Source organism: Bos grunniens, chromosome 27 (genome assembly GCF_055505025.1).
Source record: "Bos grunniens cultivar Pamir isolate PY7600 chromosome 27, Bosgru_T2T1.0, whole genome shotgun sequence".
In the NCBI taxonomy this organism is placed as follows: Eukaryota; Metazoa; Chordata; class Mammalia; order Artiodactyla; family Bovidae; genus Bos; species Bos grunniens.
In genome coordinates this window covers 22,829,440-22,838,076 of record NC_141191.1, presented here as the reverse complement: position 1 = coordinate 22,838,076, position 8,637 = coordinate 22,829,440, and positions in this window count along the sequence as shown.

Here is an 8,637-nt window from a genome sequence, read left to right as displayed (position 1 = left end):
GATGTGGCATCAGATACTTCAGGGGATGGAAGGGTGGGATTTCTCTACACCCCGCACTCAGTCTGATGCTTAAAGTTGGTTTATAATTTGGGCTCCTACTATGCAGGTTTTGTATTCATTGCTATGACACAGCTTCCTGACTAGGGTGACCACTGAATTGAATTAATGTCTGTATTCATTTTCTACTGCTGTAGGGACTAAATGTTTGACCCCAAAAATTCATATGTTGAAGCCCTAACCTGCAATGTGATGGTAATTGGAGGTGGGCAATTTGGGAGGTAATAAGGTTCCAGTGAGATCATGAGGGTGGGGTCCTCACAAAGGGATCACTGTCCTTATAAGAGAAAAGAGAACCCAGTGAAGACACTGTGAGAAGGTGACCTTCTGTAAGTCAGTAAGGAATTCTCACCAGGAAATACATCTGCCAGACTTGATCTTGGACATGTGAAAGATAAATGTTTCTAAGATACCTAGTCTATGGTGTTTTCTATACCAGCCTAAGGTAACCAATATACTGACCTAAGATGTTATTGTACACTTACTTAGTAGCTTAAACAGATCATCTTACAGTTCTGTAGATAAAAATATAATATAGGTCTCATCAGGCTAAATGAGCATTTTTTATTTGGGTTATTGGCAGAATTCAGTTCCTCAAGGTTGTCAGACTAAGGTTCCCCTTTCTTTGCTGGCTGTGAGCAGAGGACTGTTCCCAGCATCTCCAGGCTACCCACATTTCTTGGCTCTTGTTCCTGCCATCATTTCCATCCAGCAAAGATAGGTTGAGTCCCTCTCATGCTTGGAATCTTTCCTCCTTCCTTTTCTGCCTTATTTTTCTGACTCACTTTAGAAAGATTCCGTGCTTTCAAGGATTTACTAGTTGGGTCAACCCAGCCAAACCAGGATAACCTCTACCTCTAGAGGTCCACACTGTTAGTCACATTTGCAAAATCCCTTTGCCATGTAAGATGACATAAACATTATAGGAATTAGAGCATGGATATCTTGGAGGACATTATTGTGCCCATCACAATTTTCAGACAAGGTCACCTTTGAGAATGAAAGGGAGCACTATTAATAATTTTGCCACAATAGTAGGGATACAGCAGGACACATGGCCAACCAATTTATGGTACTAAGAGTTAAGAGATGGGGTCTCATAATGTGTGTTTGTGTTCAGATACTTAAGGGGGAATATTTATATGCTGAGGTAAATGAGTTGAGCTGTGTTATAAGGATATTATCTAATCAACTGGGTTAAAACAAATATGTCATAATGCCTTCTGTGGACAGAGGATGGGGGCTGGGGTGCTAAAGAGATGAGTAAGGCAATGGTACCCCACTCCAGTACTTTTGCCTGGAAAATCCCATGGATGGAAGAGCCTGGTAGGCTGCAGTCCATGGGGTCGCTAAGAGTCGGATACGACTGAGCAACTTCACTTTCATTTTTCACTTTCATGCATTGGAGAAGGAAATGGCAACCTACTCCAGTGTTCTTGCCTGGAGAATCCCAGGGACAGAGGAGCCTGGTGGGCTGCCATCTCTGGGGTCGCACAGAGTCGGACACAACTCAAGTGACTTAGCAGCTGCAGCAGCAGCAGCAGCATGGTGGTGTTAGTCCTAGTTTTTTTAAGGAACGTCCATACTGTCTTCCATAGAGGCTGTATCAATTTACACTTTTACAATTTATCACTTTTGACTTTCATGCATTGGAGAAGGAAATGGCAACCCACTCCAGTGTTCTTGCCTGGAGAATCCCAGGGTTGGGGGAGCCTGGTGGGCTGCCGTCTATGGGGTCGCACAGAGTTGGACACGACTGAAGCGATGCAGCAGCAGCAGCAGCAGCAGAAGGGATGAATGAGCATTTGATTGCAGAGGAAGGGCATTGTCTGTGGATGAAAAGTAAGTTCTCCTTGATCATGAAGGCACATGGAGTGCAGGACAATGAGAAATCTCTTCTCCAACACTTAGGCTGGCAAACCACGACCAATACAACTAAAAAGAAGGTAAAATGAATGTTCTACCTAGAACATTTCTTTAATTAAGAAGTAGACTACTGGGGACTCTGCTTTAATTAACCACAGAGTGCCACATTAACCTTTTCTTGTTGTTATTAAGTTGAAGCTCTGCTACCCTAGGTGGAATTCCTTCGAATGCATTCTGTTATCCTTAGGCATATGCAGATTGAAAAAGAAATTAAATATGAAGATACTGTTTCCATTAAAAGATAATTATGAAATTCAAATTATGCATGTATTCATACATGATTATATAATGATTTAAAATGAAGCAATTACTTTGAGATATTCATTGGTCCTAGTTAGAAATGCTTGCATATCTTACAAGAATTAATGTTTTATATTTATTTACACTTGAATCTTTATGCTGTAAGATGAGATGAGTTTTTTTGGCTTGGTAATCTTAGTGTTATTAATTCATCATAATCTTATTTATATGAGGATGGCTATGATTGTTGCTTTATGTATGTACTATCTTAATATTCTTATAATCATCTGGCATTTTATGCATTATTTGAAATAATACTTCTACGTAAACTATGATTAAATCTGTATTAAATTTTGGTGTTGTTTCTAGACAAATATATGTGAAAATGTTCATACTTAAGAGGCATACACAAAATAAATGACAATGTACTTTCATGCTCATCATTAAACAGAAAATTGAACACTGAAGTGCTTCAAGATGTTTACAATTTAAAAGGCTAAAGTAATACTGACTTCTAATTTGAATTACTATTTTGAATGTACATATTTTTGGTAGAGATATGAAATTTAATTTCCTTAATTGTCACATAAATCACAGGAAAGTAGTTCATGCTAAACTTTAAAGAGAATTATAAAAAATTGAATTTCACTACAGGAAAAGTCTGATGAAAACAGAAAAATTTGTGTGTAAAACCAAAGACGTGAAGAAAAAAATGTATAGATCAATCCTGAAAATGATGTGACTGACATTCAAAAACATTTTTAGAAGAAGCCTATGAGAAGAACACTATATGTCAAAACAACTTTCACTTTATAAAGATTAGAAACACAAATGCTGGGTTCTATCATCATTTCTATTACATACACATCAATCAATATCCCTATGATTTTTTTCAGGTTGTTAAAATTTTAACAAACACATTTACCACAAAATACATATTTGTGAAAGAATATGTTAATGTAATAAATGTAATCATGAAGAAATTAAATTTTTTTAATATCTGGTGTTGTTGTCTTTAGTTGTTAAGTCATGTCTGACTCTTTGTGACCCCATGGCTGCAGCATGCCACACTTCAGTTAAGTACCAAAAAATAGTGAATTGTATTTGGAAATAATTTGCAGGTGATGTGTTAGAGAGGATGGGAGATGAGTATGTTGTGCAGAAGCCGTTGAGGGGTATTGATGTTCCAGGTGACAGCCTGGCAAGAGAAGATAAATGCCATTGGCTGATGATACATCACTAGAAAATTCTGGGTCCTGACTTTTTCAGAGCAAGGTTCTGACAAATAAAGGTATTCAAAACAGAGTTTCAACTTTATAAAAACTGGAGAAAAAATAGTATTTTAGTACAGCTGCTGCTCCTGCTACTTAGTCATGTCCAACTCTGCGACCCCATGGACTGTAGCTGGCCAGGCTCCTCTGTCCATGGGATTCTCCAGGCAAGAACACTGGAGTGGGTTGCCATGACCTCCTCCAGGGTTAGTGTAGCTGAGTAGATGCAAAGAAAACTAAGATCTTCTTTGTAATGAGTGAGAAAGGGATTATTAATGTGATCACAACACAAGTGCCATATGACACGAAAGTACAAAATGGCTTTGCACTATGAGGTGGATTGTGTGGACAACTGAGCCCATATAGAACCGTGGCTTCCAAGAGGTGGTCACCTAAGGTTTAAACTGCAATTCAAGGAGTTCATCAAGTGTAGAATAAGGACAAACACACTGCACACAAAAGAGAACACCTGGAGTAGAAGCTCAGAAGCTCACAGGTGTGTGCAGGGGCCTGACAAAGGATGACAAAGGATGATCAGATACATAACTGGACAGTTACAAAGGGCCTTGTCAGTTACAGTGTATACTTTGGACTTTATTCTGTAGTGACATAAAAACATCAAGGGTGTTTTTGTGGGAATGTTTATATCCAAAGTTTCGGGATGGATTGGAGAGGGAAGAGATTTGCAAAGATGGCGGGTTCTACCCCTGGGTTGGGAAGACTCCCCTGGAGAAGGCAACCTACTCCAGTATTCTTGCCTGGAGAATCCCCATGGACAAAGGAGCCTGGTGGGCTACAGTCCATTGGGTCACAAAGAGTCAGACACAACTCAGCAACTGAGCACAGCCTGTTAGAAGAGTTCTGATATGCTTTGCTTGAGAGCTGGGGAGAAACTGACAGAGAAGAGATACAGCTGGTGTGGTAAGAAGAGAAAGACTGGAGAAACATGTTGAAGATACATTGCTAATGGAAATAGGCCATATGTGAATAATAGCAAGTTTGGAGATAAGTTGGAAAAGAGATCAGAAGTCTGGTCTTTTATTTCAGACACGAAGAATTTGAATTGCCCATGGGACTTTCCATCAGATGTATTCAACTGGCAATTGAATATCTGAATCTTGTGCTCAGAAGGTCAGTAAGAGATACAGATTTGAGCATGGAGAAACTGAACCAGAATGGAATGAGATTACCCAGGGAGGACAGAGACATCGAGAGTTGACCTCAAATATTTAAAGAGTAAAGAGCTGTGAAAGAAGTTAGAAATCAGTTTTCAAAAAAGTAATAGGAGAGCCAGGAGAGGTCAGTGCTTCTTGTTTGTGATAATTATTGCAATCAGTATAAAAAATCCCATGCCATGATGTGGTCACAAATAATACCACATATTAATGCACTGTCTCCTTAATGACATAGGATTCCCTTAGTTACTAGTTGGGGATTAGCATCTATAGGAATGGACATCATTTTCCTTTTGAGAATGGAGTGGCTTATTAAAAAAAAAAGGTATTAACATGTGTGGATCTCTCCTCACTTGTCACATTTCTACGCTAATATTTCAGGCTGCACTTCAGCAATTTTATGAAGTGGTCTCAAATACTACTGCTCAAAATTTCAGTCACAGCCCTACACACCTACTGGGTTATTTTGATGTAACCCAGGTAATGAGATGGGTCAGACACTTCACAATTTCTTTGTTGCTAAGCACACACTTTCTTTGGTCCTTGTCCGCCCTGGCAGAAATGTTTTAAAAGAGATATTTATTAAAGTGGTGGTGTTAGCTCTCTGCTGTTTACCTTCTCAGAATTTCCATAAGTAAACACTCTGTGTGCTATACTTAATGCCCGTTTTTATTTTCCTGTTTATTCATATCTGAGGCACCCCACGTTTATGCTAGGTTTATTTTCTTGGAATACCGTCACTTAAAAACACTTTCAAAAAGTGAAATTCTTATCCAGTAATTTTTTTTGCTGAACTTTTTATTGTGCTTTCCTTTCTTGCTTGCTTTTATGTCATTGCCAAATATTTATTTTTGCACTCAACATGGCTTTTCAAAAAAAAACTTCATATTTTTATGATTTCAGCAGGTTTGCCAGTCCATAAGATCAAAAGGATCAGAAACAAAGAACAAAAAGACAGCCATGGGATCCAATACCCTGCCGGCATAGTCTTGAAAATCTTTGATAGCACTGGCAACTATTCATAGAACTCTGCATAAGCAGAATTGAACAAATCTATAGATGTGATCAATATTCACCCACAAACCCAATGCTTTCTTGCTTTCAGTAGAAATCTCTACTGAAAAATATCAGAAATATATGGAAAAGATATGACAAGGTCATATATTTGTTTGAGGGTTTTTGTCTTCAAAGTTTGTATTAGGTCACTCTTGAAGAGTCAGGGAACTATTTAACTCCCCTAGGAAATATGCTTGAAAGAAATGAAGGCACTTCGGTAACTCTCTTTGGTCCCCTAATACTAAGGGTAATCAAAGCTCAGCCAACGTCACAAAGATAGAAACAAGCTAGACTATTTAGCATACAAGCCCCAGGAGGGTGCCCAGGTGTGGGGAGGAGGCTGGAGTAATGGTGAAGTGAGTAAGTGGGAATGTGACCTGTGTTTAGATTTTTTGTCATCCTGTACTTCTCGGGTTCTGTCCAAATGTTCACGATTAGCCTTTCTGGAGAAGCCTTACGGAGACAGTATGACTCTGGGAGAGTCACATATTAGTGATAAAAGGCAAAGTCACACAGTCTGATCTCTGAGAAGCAGACTCTGAAAGAGGTTAGCATGCAGGAATTTATTAGAAGCTGCCCTTGGAAGTTCTGACCAATTCTCACCTACTAATCAGTGTTCTTCTAATTAAAAAAAAAAAATCCCTCATGCATGGGATTTTTTTTCAATAAATCTAAAATTGGTCATCTGTATCCATGAAATCTGCATCCACAGATTCAGAGGGCTGAGTATATGCAAATTTTGGTATCTGCATTGGGTCCTGAAACCAACCCCCTCTAGATGTGAAGGATGAGAGATTTCTCTATTCTCCTCCCAACCCCATCATTAATCTCAGATACCTACTGTGTCTTCCCTTTTAGTGCATTTTCTTTCACTGTGATCCCATGCTAGCTCATCTTCTGTGAAAATATTAATAATTTCTTAGTACCCAGGTGTATGGTCAGACCATTCAAAACGGCCATTCTCTTGCTCTCTGTACATCCCCCTGCTAGGCCAGGGCCTACTGATCTTACATTCTACTCATGTGACTGACCTTCCTCTACCCTTGCGCCCGGTCTCAGCTAATGACTGCTGTAACTTTAGATTGGAATATCTCCACCATGATAGCTTATCAAGGCGTGGTGAGGGGCATGAGCTCTTGTTGGTTTCCCTGGTAACCAGTGAGTCAACTAGAGGTCAACTCTTGCTATAACTGGTAACCTTCCCCTGCCTGAATTCCTCCGCTCGCAGTGGGGTGTTACTGCTGGGCCTTGCTTCAGATGTGTAAGATCTTCCTATCCGTTAAGCCATTGATGTCTCTGTTGTTGGCTCTGGGTTCCTTCTTCTGTCTTAGCAAGTACAGAGTTTGCAGCCTGTGGGGTGCAGCCCAGCACCATAGGGGACTATCTGTTCTATCCATCACCAGTGATGGGTTCTCTCTGGCATCACCATCTGGGAGGGCTGATCCAACTCACAAATGCTGTTTGAAGGTCAACTTTCTCAGACTAATTCTGCCACCGGCTCTCCCAGGATGGGACCATTAGGGAGCAAATTAAGGCTTAGAGATCAGTTTCTCAGAAGTTTATTAGGGAACGTGTTCTCATTTTAATACTCATGGAAGGGAAGGAGAGGAAGCTGAGTCAGGAAGAGGAAGATGCTGTCCACAAAGCAGCCTTTATGAAGACCTCAGCAAACCCCGTGGAGAGCTCTGAACTTGGTCCCCTCACTGACCAGTTATTAGATGGAGACTGCAATGAGAAAGGGTTGTACTCTTGGGCAATGCATTAATTTGCTAAGGCTGCTATACAAAACACACTGGAGTGGATTAAACAACAAAACTTTGTTTTATCACTGTGCTGGAGGCTAGAAGCCCAAGATCAAGATGTTGGCCAGTTTGGTTTCTTCTGAGGCTTCCCTCTCTTCTTGGGTTGCAAATGGGTGTCTTCACATGGCCTTTTCTTTGTGCATGAGCATTCCTGGTGTTCAAATTTCCTCTTCGTATAAGGACACCTCTCATAATGGATTGAAAGTGAAAGTTGCTCAGTCGTGTCTGACTCTTTGCAACCCCAAGGACTATACAGTCCATGGAATTCTCCAGGCCAGAATACTGGCATGGGTAGCCTTCCCCTTCTCCAGGGGATCTTCTCAACCCAGGGATTGAACCTAGGTCTCTCTCACTGCAGGTGGATTCTTTACCAGCTGAGCCACCAAGGAGGCCCAAGAACACTGGAGTAGGTAGCCTATCCCTTCTCCAGCAGATCGTCCTGACCCTGGAATCAAACTGGGGTCTCCTGCATTTCAGGTAGATTCTTTAACAACTGAGCTATCAGAGAAGCCCCAGTACAAGTGAAAGTGAAAGTCTCTCAGTCATGTCAGACTCTTTGCAATCCCATGACTATACAGTCCATGGAATTCTCCAGGCCAAAATACTGGAGTGGCTAGTCTTTCCCTTCTCCAGGGGATCTTCCCAACCCAGGGATCAAACCCAGGTCTCCCACACTACAGGTGGATTCTTTACCAGCTGAGCCACAAGGGAAGCCCATACTGGATTAGGGCCCACCTAGATCTCTAGTGGTAAAGAATCTGCCTACCAGTGCAGAAGATGTCAGTTCAGTCCTTGGGTTTGCAAGATCCTCTGCAGGAGGAAATGGCAAGCAACTTAATTATTCTTACCAGGAAAACCTTATACCCAGAGGAGCTACAGTCCATAGGGTCACAGAGTCAGACACAGCTAAGCATGCACCATATAACCTCATTTAACCTTAAGTATCTTTTTAAAGGCCTTATCTCCAAATAAAGTCCATTCTGAGGTACAGGGAGTTAAGACTTCAATACTGGAAATCAATTTCAGTTCAGTCTCTCAGTTCATGTCCAACTCTTTGGACTCCATGAACCACAGCACGCCAGGCCTCCCTATCCATCACCAACTGCTAGA